Source organism: Cebus imitator, unplaced genomic scaffold, assembly GCF_001604975.1.
Source record: "Cebus imitator isolate Cc_AM_T3 unplaced genomic scaffold, Cebus_imitator-1.0 Scaffold194, whole genome shotgun sequence".
NCBI lineage: Eukaryota > Metazoa > Chordata > Mammalia > Primates > Cebidae > Cebus > Cebus imitator.
This window is the reverse complement of record NW_016107509.1, coordinates 1,121,506-1,137,484: the sequence shown is the minus strand read 5'-3', so window position 1 is coordinate 1,137,484 and position 15,979 is coordinate 1,121,506.

Here is a 15,979-nt window from a genome sequence, read left to right as displayed (position 1 = left end):
GGAGGTCGCGGTGAGCCGAGATCGCGCCATTGCACTCCAGCCTGGGTAACAACAGCGAAACTCCGTCTCAAAAAAAAAAAAAAAAAAAAGCAGGTGTCGGGGGGATTGTTGGGGAGAGTCACAACATCCCCTTCAGACATTGAACCATCTGGCCTTTCACTGAAGTTTGAGTGATGGTGCCAACATTTACAACAGGTACCATTTACCGACTCTGCTATATGTAAAGCCCTGTTCTAGGCACTTTACATATGTCATGCCATTTAGCAGATTTGGGAACTGAGGATCAGGGACCTCACTAACCAGATATCAGTGGGACGCCACAGTGAGAAAAGGATCATCTTAACCTCAGCGGGGAACTGTGTACAAATCATGCTTTGTTATAGATCTCCAAACCGTTTGTTTACACTTTAGGTTTTACCCTCGCTTTCTTTATCATTCTAAAACATCAGCCTATTTAGATCAAGGTAACAATTGTAGTTCTCTATGTCATTTCTATTTGTGTGTTAATCTTCGCCTCCTTTCATTCTTTAACTTCCTGTGACTGAATCTACTGAGAGGACCCATTTTTACACCACATTATAAGCAACCTTTGCAGGGGTAGGACATCCATGAACAACTTTAGTGGAGGGGGTAGGAATTTTGTAATGTCTTTTACATTCAGAAGTCCTAGTCATTATGGCTAAATCCCAGTCTGACTCATAAATCTCCTTTATGTACAACTGTGGATTCATTCCCTATGATCTCAAGAACCCTGATTCATCACAGAACTCTCTGCATGCCTCAGTGTTGACCCCATCCACTAAAATGCTACCTGATTATCCCAAACAAGATGCTAGTTCTTCTCTAGAACCAGAGCACTGAATCCTAGTTATAAACTGAAGTTCCAGTTCATAGACTTGATCCTACTCAAGCTTTTTCCTCTTGTGTTCATTCATTCATTCAACAAGTACTTATTGTGACACTAGGTGTTGGGCATTTACTAGACACTGGGGATAAAATGGCGAGACAGCCAAGCCCCATTCTCATGGAGCATACCGTTTAGTCAGGGAGACAGATATGTAAATAGGTAGTTATAATGGTGCGAAAAGTTCTTTGACAAGATAAGGATAAGGTGCTGCTGGAGGAGATTCCAGATGGAAGGAACAGCATGAACAAAAAACCAAACGCTAGAGAGTCTGACCACGTTGCTCTGACTTCCAAGCTGAATCACTTCTGAGATCCTTGCTCATATGCCTCACGCACTGGAGGGGGCCCTTTGCCACCAACAATTGTTTGAGTCATGTCTATGCTTACGCAGAATTTAGACATTGGCCTAGGGCCATCCTATCCCTTGAATCCACAGCAGCCAGATCGGTTCTTCCCATTTATTGTCTTGCCCCACTGAGCAGTTCTCTCTTGGGTGATGTTCTCCTCTTCTTGCCGTAAGTCCTGGGATGCCAAGATCCCAGGATGTATTGGCATTGAGCTGCCCACTTTACCATACCAACCAACCATCTGAAGTTTTCAAAAAGATATCTTTCAATGCTGGCTTAAACTTTCCTTCCAATCTCCTGTAAACTCACTACTAAGGTGTACATCCTTTGGAACTTCTCCTTTTTATCTAACTATTCTCTTATATTGAAATACACATGCTTTTTATTCCTTTCTGTCAGTCTCAACACTGTATCTGGTCCCCATCTCCTCTTCTCGGAACTGCCGTATAGTTGACTCCATAAGGCATAAGAAATTTTCCAGATAATTCATGTCCCAAGCAGTGGCTCTAAGAAAAGAGACCCAAGATACTCCAACCTGATCAGCATCCATAATCACAGTTGGGGTGAAAATGGTCACAAAATGGTAGAGCCTCCATGTTCTCTAATTTAAGTCATATCAAGGGACAGCCCTTTTTTTACTTCTACGCTTCCTTTAGCACTTTGCTGTCCCTTTTACTTCACTGGAACACAGTCTTTCTACCAGTCTTGCCTGCCCCACAGTCATTTTGGTGCATAATCAATGCCATTTCTAGACGGCATCCCTGGACCTTTCCTTAGCAGGCTGGGCATGTCTGTCACCACCTTGAAATCTCGTTACCCAGAGTCCTGTCCCGAATGCCTAGAGTATCCCCAGAAAGTAGTTAGTGACAAATTAAACTGGTTCTGTTCCCTTTTCCTCTGAATATGCTATCTATCATTCTTTTAGCAGATCTATTTTATCATTTCCTGTTTTCAGAATGTTTTTTAAAACTTTGGCACAGAGGACCCTTCTACAGGTAGACAATGTAGCTTCTCTTCTGTTCACCTCTCCCCCATGCCCCACTTCCACTCTCATTTCCAACTATTAGTTCTCAGTCATGCCATGCTGTCTTCTACTGTGGGGTCCTTGCATAGCTATTCTCTTTGCCATTAAGTGTTATTATCTCTTGTAAGTTATTTCCAGATAATTTCCTTCTCTGGGCCTCATGCCTAAATACTCATAGTATTTTCCACTTGTATTGGTATGTGTGTGTGTGTCGCCCATGTGCAATTCTTTTTTTTTTTTTGAGACAGAGTCTCGCTTTGTTGCCAGGCACCAGGCTGGAGTGCAGTGGTGTGAGCTCAGCTCACTGCAACTTCCACCTCCTGGGTTCAAGCAATGCTCCTGCCTCAGCCTCCCAAGTAGCTGGGACTGCAGACATGCACCACCATGCCCAGCTAATTTTTTTTTTTTTGGTAGAGACAGGGTTTCACCATGTTGGCCGGGATGGTCTCGATCTTTTGACCTCATGATCTGCCCGCTTTGGTCTCCCGAAGTGCTGAGATTATAGGTGTGAGCCACCGCGCCCAGCCCTAATTCTTGTCTATGGGAACTGTCATCAATGTTTAATTGTAGTTTCTAGCTGGTCCATCATAATCACTAGTTAAGTATCTGTTGAACATGTCAGTGGCTACTTGGCTAGATGTAAAAACTTTTGGAATAGACACGTACCTATTTCTATGACTAGGTGCATGATCTGGGCTCGCCACAGTATAATAAAAAGGAAACATAAAAAGTTCTAGTACCAAAAGTTCTATTAGGTTAATGAGCAAACCAAACTTCTTTTTAAACTTCAGGCAGTTGAAACAGTTTTTCCAAAGGCAGTTTACTTCTTTATGAAATATTCATGATGCTTGCTTCTTTTGATCTGTCTCTATCACCACCCTGAACAAGTTGACAATGTTTATGAATTACTCATCAAAGCCCAGTGTTTTGGGTATGTTTTTGAGTTCATCTACCAACAGGACGAAAGTAGGGAAATTTCCACTTTTCAAACTGTATAAAATTAAAGTCAAACTTCATGTAAACACAGCATATTTAAACAAACTTTACTGCATGCCTCCTATATGTGAGGAACTTTTATGTGTTCTATTTTACTCAATTCCCTTTTATTTTGTGAAGTATTTATCTTCATTTGTACCTTAAAAGTGAGAAGCCCGAGGCTCAGAAAGGGCAAGTGGCCAGGCTTAAAACACAAAGCTGGCTGGGCGCAGTGGCTCACGCCTATAATCCCAGCACTTTGGGAGGTTGAGGCGGGCGGTTCCCAAGGTTAGGAGATGAAGGCCATCCTGGCCAACATGGTGAAACCCCATCTCTACTAAAATACACACAAAAAAACATTAGCTGGGCATGGTGGCAGGCACCTGTAGTCCCAGCTACTCGGGAGGCTAAGGCAGGGAAATCGCTTGAACCTGGGAAGCAGAGGTTGCAGAGAGCCGAGATCACGTCACTGCACTCCAGCCTTGTGACAGAGCAAGACTCCATCTCAAAACAACAACAACAACAACAACAAAAACACAAAGCTGAGAGACAAATCCAGTTTTTTCCGGTTCTGAGAGTTGGCTCTTCCCGGTCACCACAGTTGCCCTTCTGCACCACTCTAGGGCACAAGCACGTTTCCTTATTCTGGGCCGAAAGAGCCAAAAGCATGTGTATGTCAGAAGGCTCTGGGTAAATGCCTTAACTGCAGCTTATTCATACAGGTTTGTAACTTATACAAGTCTGTGTTTCCCAGGACTTTGAAACAAGTCCTGAAATCACCTTTTCTTTGTCAGTCAAATGAGCAGTAGATAATAAGAGAGGAGAATATTGATGGTTGATTAGCTGTTTTCAGTGTGTCAGTGTTATACGTGGGGATTAAGTGGAAATGACAGCTCCATCTACAGCATTAGCTGATTACATACACTTGCAGGAATTTGTCACATGGTAATTTTCATCTCCTGCTCATTAGATCATTTTAAAATAAAGCACTGGAAAAAAGCATGGTCTTTGGATTCACAGGCTATATTCTGCTTACTAATATGTGATCCAAGACAAGTTACTAAACTTTTGTAAGCCTCAATTTCCCTAGTTATACAAGATAACAGTAAGTATGAACAACTATTATGTATCAATTAAAAAAAATAGAAAATAACACCTTCTTTGTAGGATCACTGTGTTAAGTTAGGTATTATTTTCAAAGTGCTTAGCACAATGCCTGGCATTAGTAAATGCTCAATAAATCATAGTTAATCTTATTATAACATAAGTAAAGTACAATACTTGATACATAGTCTCCCTTTTAAAAAAGAAGTGCTAAAGATTTTAGTACACTTTTTTTTTTTTGGAGACAGAGTCTCGCTCTGTCACTCAGGCTAGAGTGCAGTAGGACAATCTCAGCTCACTGCAACCTCCGCCTCCTGGGTTCAAGCTATTCTCCTGCCTCAGCCTCTCAAGTAGCTGGAACTACAGGCATGTGTCACGACCAGCTATTTTTTGTATTTTCAGTAGAGACGGGGTTTCACCTTGTTGGCCAGGCTGGTCTTGAACTTCTGACCTCAAGTGATTCACCTGACTCAGCCTCACAAAGTGCTGGGATTACAGGCATGAGTCACCATACCAGGCCAAATATTTTAGTACACTTTTTAAGAAGTATCAAGGATTGGTGGTGAGGTGGTGGTTGCTGCTGCTGCTGCTTCCACACTATTTCTCTTAAAAGGGTAATAAAACACTTTGTGAAAGTCGCGGCTTCTTTTTTTCTTTCTTCAGGAGGAGAAAGCTATATTGAATTGTAGATTCCCTTTGCTCATGAAGAATAAAATGTATTTCTCAAAATGCAAGAACTACTTGAATTACAATACTCAAAATACTTTTCAATTGCAGATTCCTGCACCAACCTCGGAAATACTGAAAGGGAAATTCTGAGAGTGGGATCTGGCTTGCTACACTTTAAGCCAGCTCCCCAGATGATTGTTACAGTCACTAAAGTTCCAAAATCCCAGATTTCACACCATCATCCAAGATTTGCATTTCTGCTTTTTTTTTTGAGACAGCAGTCTTACTTTGTTTCCCAGGCTGGAGTGCAGTGGTGAGATCATGGCCCACTGCTGCCTTCACCTCCTGGGCCCAGGCGATCCTCCCACCTCAGCCTCCCCGGTAGCTGGGACCACAAACGTGCACCACCACGCCCTGCAAATATTTGTATTTTTTTTTGTAGAGATGGGGTCTCCCTATGTTCTCCAGGCTGGTCTCAAATCCCTGGGCTCCAGTGATTTTCCCGCCTCGGGCTCGTGAAGTGCTGGGATCACAGGAGCAAGCCAGAGCTCCCAGCCCTGCATTTCTACTATTATCAAGAATTTGGGCTCTGGTTGGACTGAGAAGTTCACACAATTCCACTTTCTTGGAGGGGTCGCAAAATTCTTACCCACATCCCTTTGAACCGCAAATGTGCATTCTTCATCTTCGCATCTCTCCAGGAAAAGCTCCCCTTGCACCCTTTACCCCCATTCCTAGTCTGCTCCCACACTGGATCTACATTCTCTCCCAAATAAGTTTGCCCTTTTGTCTTGGAGATTCAAACCCTGTCTACAATGGCACTTAATAAAAGTTATTTTTTAAACCTGAAGTTATATAGTATGTTAACTTGTATGCAAGAATTCTATTTTGACATATTTTCAGTGAAGATGCTGGAACTGTCATTCCAATTTCAGTAACTTTAGAGACAGTAAACATCAACAGGTGTTTCCAAATTATGTCCCCTTTGGACTCTCACTTTCCCTGGCAGTCAGACTACACCCAAGGATTGAAAATTAGCATAAAATAGTCCTTAAACCTCAGATTTTAAAAATCCAGAACTTTGTTACTGTCTTTCTGGGGAAGTAAGTAAAAAATGAGTTTTCTCAGCAGCAGTAATTCAACCAGGGTCTGCATGATGAGCCATCAGTCTGGGGGCAGTGTTCACAGGCTTCAGCCAATACTGCCTGACCCAGATCTAACTGTGAGCTGCCTGTCTTCCAACAACATACTCATTTTATATTCCTCTGACACTGCTTCAAAAAGGACATGGAGAAAGAAGTCATTTTCAACACATGCTGTGTCTATAATGATGACATGCATGGTGATACCCACCCCCCACATCACAAACACCCTGCCAAGTCCTAAGCTAATTCGACTTCACAATGGCAAGCTTTTGAGATGCCCAGAGGTTTTATGGCGATTATTCAACAATTCAACATGCTGCATCCACACCGAGCTTTCCATTCATTCAGAATGACAAGGCATTCATAGTGTGTTGCAATCAATTTTGAGATGTCTCTGTGAGTGAAAGAGCTCCATTGGCAACATTGTAAGGCCCTTTTCGTAAGTCACCATTTCCATCCCCACCGCACCCTGTCCAAATGATTGGGGTCACATTCATATCGCAGACCAACAGAATCAGCGGGAAACTGAACTTGGAAGATTGGATTTGATACATGCATAATACCATCTTGATTTTGGAAATGAAAGACAGCCATGTGCAATTTGAGAGACTGCCAATCTGAGATACATTTTCCATTATACCATATGTCACTGACTTTAAGGATGCTTTTAAACCAGTTCATTTTCCACGTTACTTATGAAACATCACAGGCCGAGTGTGGGGGCTCACACCTGTAATCCGAGCACTTTGGAAGGCTTAGCTGGGAGCACTGCTTGAGCTCAGGAGTTCAAGACTAGCATGGGTGAGACCTCATCTCTATTTTTTTTAAATTAGGGACATTTTAAAAAAAGAAAGGGCACATCTCAGACATTTAATAGGATTAATGATTAGTCTCTGAACCATAGAGCATTTTGCTACTGCGAAAGATGTGTATAGTGAAATAAATATATTTCTTGTGAAGACTTCTGTAAGTGATTTCATCTTGATTTTTTCATCTTTTCCTGGTATTTTCAGTGTCATAGATATGCTTATTCTGATGCCACCATGATTGATATGGACTTTCAGCTAAGGTGTATTTAATCTGCAATTAATTCTCTGAAGTAAAAGGACAGCCTTTTATTTTGCAGTGAAAAGGTGAAGCAAGCCCAATTCTTCAGACCTAGCTGTATAAACCACATGGTCACTTATCTGTGGAGATAAGAATGAAGGTATATCTCTGCTGGAAGAAAATGATGTATTATTACCTGACAGCAGGACACATATTTTGATAAGCATCATTTTTTATTTGCAACTCAAAGCTGGCAAGTGTTCTTTTGAATATTAGTTAGGATGATTTGAAAAAGGGATACCAGAAGGGTTTTTGGTTGTTGTTAATCTGGGTGCCAATCAATAAAGAACTCAGCCTTGAAATATGAGTTGTTCTAAGTTACAATACTACTTAATTACAAATGATTATAACCCTTCATTATAATGTCTTATATTTTCTGGGAAGAGACAAATTTATTCAAATTTTGTTTGCCTGGAGCTTTCTTGAAGCTATCAGAACCCTTTGGCTAAGTGATACTAGATTCCAGCCATGTTTATAAAATCATTCTTTCATCATCAACATCGACCTCTTTCATTAATTCAAAACTTCCTGGTCATATATCATAACTTATTTTTTTNTTATCTCCCAGGATCAAGCCATTGTTCTCTTCCCATTTCAGCCTCTAGAGTAGCTGGGACTACAGGCGTGTACCACCACATGCAGCCTTTCCTTTTAAGAGACAGGGTTTTGCTGTTTTGGCTAGGCGGGATTCAAACTCCTGGGCTCAAGTGATCCTCCTGCCTCAGCCTCCTGAGCAGCTGGGACTATAGCTGCACACCATCACACCTAGCTATTTCATAATTTTTAAGTCCTTTTTTTTTTGAGACAGTGTCACTTTGTCATCCAGGCTGGAGTGCAGTGGCATGATCACGGCTCACTGCAACCTTGACCTCCTGGGCTCAAGTGATCCTTCCACCTCAGCCTCCAGAGTAGCTGGGATGACAGGTGTGTGCCACAGGACTCAGCTAATTTTTGTACTTTTGTAGAGATGGGTTTTCCCATGTTGCCTGATGTGGTTTCAAACTCCTGAGCTCAAGTGATCTGCCCTCCTCAGCATTCATTCCAAAGTACTGGGATTATAGGCATGAGCCATTGTGTCTGGCCTAATTTTATTGTTCTGTGACTATAAAATACTTGAGATCAAGGCCTCTGTAGCCATATTTGTGTTATTGATGTTCATGAAGAAACAGAGGGGAAAAGAAGAGAAGGAAGTCTATTTTGCCCCTTTTAATGTGGTAGAACTTTTTGGCTTATAGAAGAAAGCATGGAGCCCTTTTAAATGAATGCTTCACATTGGACATCGCCCAGTAGTACTTAAACTAGATTACATGACGTAGGCACAAGTTTCAATAGAGAGTAGGAGAGAGAACCCCACAATATATGGGCTTAATTTCAAGCAAAGCGGCTAATTGTCCTACCAGACCTCCAATAAGGTTTCCAGACTGTTTCACCTAGAGGAGGTTTCTAAGACACTAGGTTCAACAGTTAGATTTTATAGAGGTGGGGACAGGCTTAGAGAAGGTACACAACTACCCATGATTTGTTTGTGGCAATGCTGGTATGACAAGCCAGATCCCCTGATGTTTAGACTAATGTTTTTCCAATTGGCAACTCTATTTTGTTTGATTTCTTTATGGTATCTGTCTTCACAGCTCTCGGGTGGGGAAACAAAGCAAAATATGGTTTCCTTCGTCTGTGGTCCAAAGAGTGTATCACATTCCACACATATATAACTGAAAGTGTTTAATTGTATAGCTACCCATGACAAGGTTTCTCCTTTATGGGCTGGAAAGTGTATTGACACTTTTCTTGGCTGGCTATCCAGGTATTTCTACTGAAGATTCAGCTTCTAGTAGTGCAGTTACTTGAACAAGTACGGGCTCAGGGGTGCTGGAATCAGAAGCCTTCTGAATCTCTCAGAATCTGTTTAATGTCTATTTAGTGATAGTTATTTTAGCCATCATTAAGGCTGGAAGTGGAAAGGAAATTTCAACAAGGGCTAAAATTTTAGCTGTGGAGAGGAGTAAGCAGCTTCTATGATCTTTAAGTTTCCCTACAATGTAATATCATTGGATGGTTTTCTTAAGAACTTTGTTTACAACTCTCAGATGCTAAAACCAGCTGCTTACAGATATCTTTCCTCTCTTTCCCTACTCTCAAGGAACATGATCTAAACATGAATCATCACAGGCACCAAGATCTTGGCTAGAAAATCTTCCTAGTGACACAGTATCTTATTCTCTGAGAGTTGCCAAAAGAATTCTTTCCATTGCTTCTTTTTCAGAACAGAGGCAATAGGGCATAGGGGAAAAAGATGGACCTTGGCAATAATTAGTTAATCCTGAGTAAGCTACTTATTCGTGTTTGACCTAAGACAAGTAAATTAAACTCCATAAGCCACAGTTTTCTCATCTAAATATAGAAATAATGCTACCTATCTCGGAAAGTAATGGAACAAGTAGAAATGGTGAATATAAAAATACATACAAAGTACAAAACATAGTAGAATCTAGGTAAATGATAACTTTTAAACATAATTTTTAGGTTACATCAGGCTAATAGTATGGAGGCCCAACTCTCTGTATAGGATAAGCTTTTGAGGGTTTACTGCCCCACCAAGTTCTACACACTGACCAGTGCATGTGAGTGTGTTGGGAGTAGGGGATTGGATGAGAGAAGACAAAATCAGCTAATGACTCTCATCTTTTAAATAAAATTTTGGTATTCTTTTTCATCTTTCTCTTTCTCATGCATTGCTTTCTCGTTTCCTTTTAAAAAATACTTTTATAACAAAAAATATATATCAATATATTCTTATTAAACAATGGGAACAGAAGCATCTTTGTCATTCCTTTTTTCTGACTAGGGGAGAGTCAGAATAGCTGCTGCTCTAGAGATGAAATGCTAGCAAGTAACAAGCCTGGCTCTTCCTGTTAGAAGTCAAAACTGTCATAAGTATTCTTGCATATTAACTTTTCCATATGAAGTTTAGAATTAGTTTTTCAAATTTTTTAAAAAGCCCTTTGGAATTTTAATTTGAATTATATTGAATTTTAAGTTGCTTTTTAAAAAATTTTAAGTTACTTTTACGAGGATTATCACCATTAAAAAATCAAATATTCCCAGTCATGAATGTGAAGTATTTTTCTAAATTTTCTAGTCTATTTAAAAAAAAATATGCTTCTGTAAAATGTTTGGTTTTATTTAAAAGATCTTTGATATTTCTGATTGAATGCATTCCCATAGATTTTATAACTTTTTGCTATTATAAATGTTTTTCTATTAATTTAAAATAATTAGAATATTTTAAAATAAAACCATTGCTACTAATTTAATAACAATATGTTTATAATAATATATTTATTTTATATCTAGCCACATTGCTAAACTTTTTGTCAGTTCCAGTAGTTTGGCAGTTAGTTGTTGCTTTGGAATTTCCAGGTGGACAATCACATATTGGGCAAATACAGTTTCCCTGCTAGATATGATATTTGACGTAAGTTCCTAGTAGTAATTTTCACATTGTAAAGAAAGTTTTCCTTCTATTCTGAATTTGTTAATTTAAAAAATTAGAATATGGTTTTCTTCTTTATAAAATACTTTTTCTAGCATCTATTGAGATCCTCAGAAAGTTTTTTTCTCCTTTGACCTGGTAATTACTTACACTATATATATTCCTGGGAGTATATCCTACTAGATCACAACATATTCTTTCATTATACTATCAGAGTCAACTTTCTATCTTATTTAGAATGTTTGCATCTGTATTCATAAGTGGAATTTTTAAATTTTCTATTTTTGTGCTGTCCTTGTTCAGTCTAGCTTTGGTAATAGGATCATGCATCATGCTGGTCTTATGCATTGGGTTGGGTGGCTTTCAATTTTTCCTTATAGTTTGTAATATTTCTGTAACATTATATCATATTGTATGTAACATTAGAATTATCTTTTCTTGAGGATTTGGTAGAACTCATTGGTAAAATTGTTTTGATAGACTACAGTGATTAGGGACAGATCTTAGATAATTCAGGTTCTTACATGGTTGATAAATTATTTAAATAATCTACTCATGATTCACTCTGAATAATTTATATTTTCTTTTAAAATATTTCATTTCTTCTAGGATTTTAAATACACAGAAAGTAGCCCAATCCAACTTTTATTCTGAAAAAAGAAAAGCTGGACAAAATAATTTTTAAAAAATCTGTTTGAAGGCCTCAGGAGCTAAGACGGGAATGAAGAATGACAGAGTTAGAATCACGGAGAAGAAGGAAACACAAGAAGTCAGCTCAGCATTTGGGACTGTTTTTTCCCATTGGTCTCTAGATTCTGAAGAAGTAACTGAGAGGGTGATCAGTGCTTTAGATCACAGTTAGGAACTAAGGGAATAAATATTTGAATTCAGAGTCATCTAAGAAGGGAAATCATGGCAAGCTCCGTAGCCTTTGGGTAGACCTTCAAAAGTTTACCTTAAGAAAAACGGTAAGCCAGAAGTAAACCAGTCTTCATACAATCTTTTATTCAAGCTGATAATCTCTGTTTAGACCATTTGTATTTAATGTAACTATTAATATGGTTATATTTAGTATTATCATTTTATTATTTGTTTTCTGTTGTTCCTTCTGGGTTTTTTTTTTTTTTTTTTTTTTTTTTTTCCACTCTTGTGTATTCCCTATAAATCTGTCTTTTTTTTTAAGCTATAAATCTTTGAATAATTGTTTTAATAGTTGCTCTGGGGATTGCAATATGCACTTTTCACAATCTACTTAGAGTTAGTATTTTACCACTTTGAGTAAAATGTAAAGGGAAGTCCCTTTACTCACTTATCTTTACGTTTAAGTTGTCATATGTTTGCATCTATATAAACTGAACTCCCCAAGACAACGTAATGTTATAATTTTACTTTCTTTTTTTTTGAGACGGAGTTTCGCTCTTGTTACCCAGGCTGGAGTGCAATGGCGCGATCTTGGCTCACCGCAACCTCCGTCTCCTGGGTTCAGGCAATTCTCCTGCCTCAGCTTCCTGAGTAGCTGGGATTACAGGCACGTGCCACCATGCCCAGCCAATTTTTTTTGTATTTTTAGTAGAGACGGGGTTTCACCATGTTGACCAGGATGGTCTCGATCTCTTGACCTTGTGATCCACCCGCCTCGGCCTCCCAAAGTGTTGGGATTACAGGCTTGAGCCACCGCGCCCGGCTATAATTTTACTTTCAATAGTCAGACATGTTTTAAGAAACTTAAAAGAATATTTATCTATATATTTACCATTTCTGTTGTTCTTTCTTCATTCCAGGTATTCCTCTGGTATCTTTCTCTTCCACCTGAAGAACTTCCTTTATCACCCCTTTTAGGGTAGGTCTGCCCATCTCAAATTGTATTTGGCCTCATCATTGAAGGATATTTCCACTAAATATAGAATTATGGTTGGCCATTATGCTCATTTAGCACTTTAAAAATGCTCCACTGTTGGCCAGGTGCAGTGGCTCATGCCTGTAATCCCAGTAATTTGGGAGGCTGAGGTGGGTGGATCACAAGGTCAGGAGTTCAAGTCAGCCTGGCCAACATGGTGAAACCTCGTCTCTACTAAAAATACAAAAATTAGCCAGGCGTGGTGGTGGGTGCCTGTACTCCCAGCTACTTGAGAAGCTGAGGGAGGAGAATTGCTTGAACTCAGGAGGTGGAGGTTGCAGTAAGCCGAGATCGCACCATTGCACTCCAGGCTGGGTGACAGAGCAAGAATCTGTCTCAAAAAAAAAAAAGAAGTCCCACTGTCTTCTGATCCTTCCCTCCCTCCCTTCCTTCCTTCCTTTCCTCCCTCCCTCCTTCCTTTGAGACAGAGTCTCACTCTGTCACCCAGACTGGAGTGCAGTGCTGTGATATTGACTCACTGCAGCCTCTATCTCCTGAGTTCAAGTGATTCTCCTGCCTCAGCCTCCTGAGTAGGCGGGACTACAGGCATGTGTCACTATGCCCAGCTAATTTTTGTATTTTTGTAGAGACAGAGTTTCACCATGTTGGCCAAGATGGTCTTGATCTCCTGACCTTGTGATTACCTGCTTCAGCTTCCCAAAGTGCTGAAATTACAGGCATAAGCCACTGCAACTGACTATCATGATTTCTTAAAAGAAATCTACAACCATTCAATTTGTCATGCCCTATATGTAGTGCTTTATTTGTCTCTAGATGCTTGCAAGATTTTTCTTTTATTTCTGGTTTTCAGCAGTTTTAAGTCATGATGTGTCTGGCTGTGGTTTTTTCTTTCTTTTTTTTTTTTCCTCCTACACATCTGGCTGTGGTTTTCTTTGAGTTACTCTGTTTGAGGTCCACTGAACTATTATATCTGCGAATCCATGCCCTTCAACAAATCTGGGATTTTTTTGGCCATTATTTTTTCAAAATTTTTTCTGCATTAATTTATTTCTTCTCTTGTTCCTGAACTTCAGTGATATGGAATGTTAGAACTTTGATGTCCTACAGTTTCTCAAGGCTCTGTTCAATTTTTCAAAAACAGTTTTTGTCTTTGTTTTTCATATTTAATGATTTCTACTGATCCATCTTTAGGTTCACTCACTCTTTTCTCTGCCATTTCCTTTCTGCTATTGAGCCCATTAGTGAGTATTTTAGTTTTATGTTTCAGATCTAAATTTCATATTTGGTTCTTTTTTAGAGCCTCTATTTCTTTGCTGAGAACTTCTTTATTCATTTCAAGAGTATTGCTTTTACTTTATGGAGCATAATTAGAATGGACGCTTTAATATTTTTGTCTAATAATTTTAACTTCTGGTCATTTCTGAGCTAACTGTTGATTCTCTTTTCTATAGAGAATTGTCAAGAATGTCCTTATTCTTTATATGTCAAGGAATTTTGAATGGTTTCCTGGACATTTTGAATATAATGAGACTCTGGATTCTGTTAAGATCCTCTGGATAATTTGATTTTTAGTTTTAGCAGGTAACCAGTCTTGGTAGTTTAAGATTACAAATCCCAATCTACCTTCTCTGTTCTATGGTTCCAGAGTCAGTTTAGTTTTGAAAACGTTTGCAGTGCTATTTTGGTTCACTGTATGTCTCACCCAAAGGCTAGCCTGGCACATGGGCAGTGGTCTATCTACACTATGGTTTGGTTCTCAAAACTTTTGCTGTGCTGCTTAATATCAGTTCCACCTACAAGGAGCTCAGACGTGACTTCACGCACAGATTTAAGGAATCTGTTTCCCCAGCTCTCTCTTCTCTGTGACTCCCCAGTGCTTTCTAGTTCTCAAGGGTTTCTTTTCATGGTCTTTTGGCTAAAAAGCTGGGGTTTTAGCATCTCCATGTTGTTGTATACTTCTCACAATGGAGTCTGCCTCAGGAGCAGAAAGTAGAGAGAAAAGAGAAAGAAAACAATTAATAGAGATTCCCCTAGCATTCTCCAGATACAGGGACATCTTTTTCCAGTTCCTCTGGTAATAAAAAAGGATATTCTCTGAGTTCAAGGTGCTTGCAAGCCCACACTGCTACTGCTGCTGCAAAAGCGCAGCTTCATGACTTGCCACAGGGCAAGGCCAGGAGATTACTAAAAGAAAGAAAATGAGGATTCCCTTTACACTCGCCATCCTACGGGGCCCCCATACTCGGTCCACTGACTAGACAAAGACTATTTGTCTTAGTGCTTTTCTGCTCACCTTTGCTGGGTAGTTCCAGGATTTGGGCTGCCCCACAGTGTAAGTTAGGATATATGCGTGGGAAAAAACAAAACCAAAGAAACAAACTCACTGTTGTATGGCTGTTCTATGAGTATGGAAAAGCTATAGGGTGAAAAAGTTTACTCATTTTAGCCAACATGAGAAGTCTCTGACATCCAGCTATGGATCATCTAAATCCCTGAGTAGATAATGGTGATACAAGATTGCTAGTGCCACAGCAGCCTGCCAAAGCAAATGAAAACTCCCTCAGGAGAAAGACAGCATCATCCTAGACATCAACTTATCTTTACCATTTTTCATATATAATGTCAGGTACTCAATAAAATAGAAGCAGGCACAGTGCCAGCATCTATGGAGCACTGTAGTTTAAGTTATTCAGAACAACTGCCTTTGAATATGTTTTCTTTAAAATAAACATAGAAACCTCTTTACCGAAAAGAAAAGTTATCACTCCATTTACATCTCCCTCCTCACCACGGTGTACAACAGTGTCTGCTAATATATAAATTAGATGTGTTCTTTTCAGACAAATATATTAAGTAATTTGTCATAAGATTAATTGCAATTTTTAAAATCTCTCCTGTTTAAATATTTTCTTTATAGTAACATGATTAAGTCATCATGGCATATGATCTGGCATTTACTCTGTGAATTGAGATACATTTGGCCGTCATCAGCTAGAATCTCAAGTGATGGATATGTCCCCTGTATGTAGTAGCTTCTTCTCTCTCTTCTCAAAGAAATTTCAAACATGGCAGGGAACAGAGTTGGGTGACCTATCCTTCCATTTATTCCACCATCTCTCTTTATTTTCTTATTACTTTATTTCTTCTGAAGGGTTTATTTACGACCTAAACAAGATACAAAAATCTAAGCCAAAACATTTTATTTCTTCAAATAACAAATAACATGCCTATAATCTCAGTACTTTTGGAGGACGAGGTAGGAGAATCACCTAATGCCAGGAGTTTGCAAACAGCCTGAGCAAACACAGTGAGACTCCATCTCCAAACATTATTTTTTTTTGAGATGGAGTC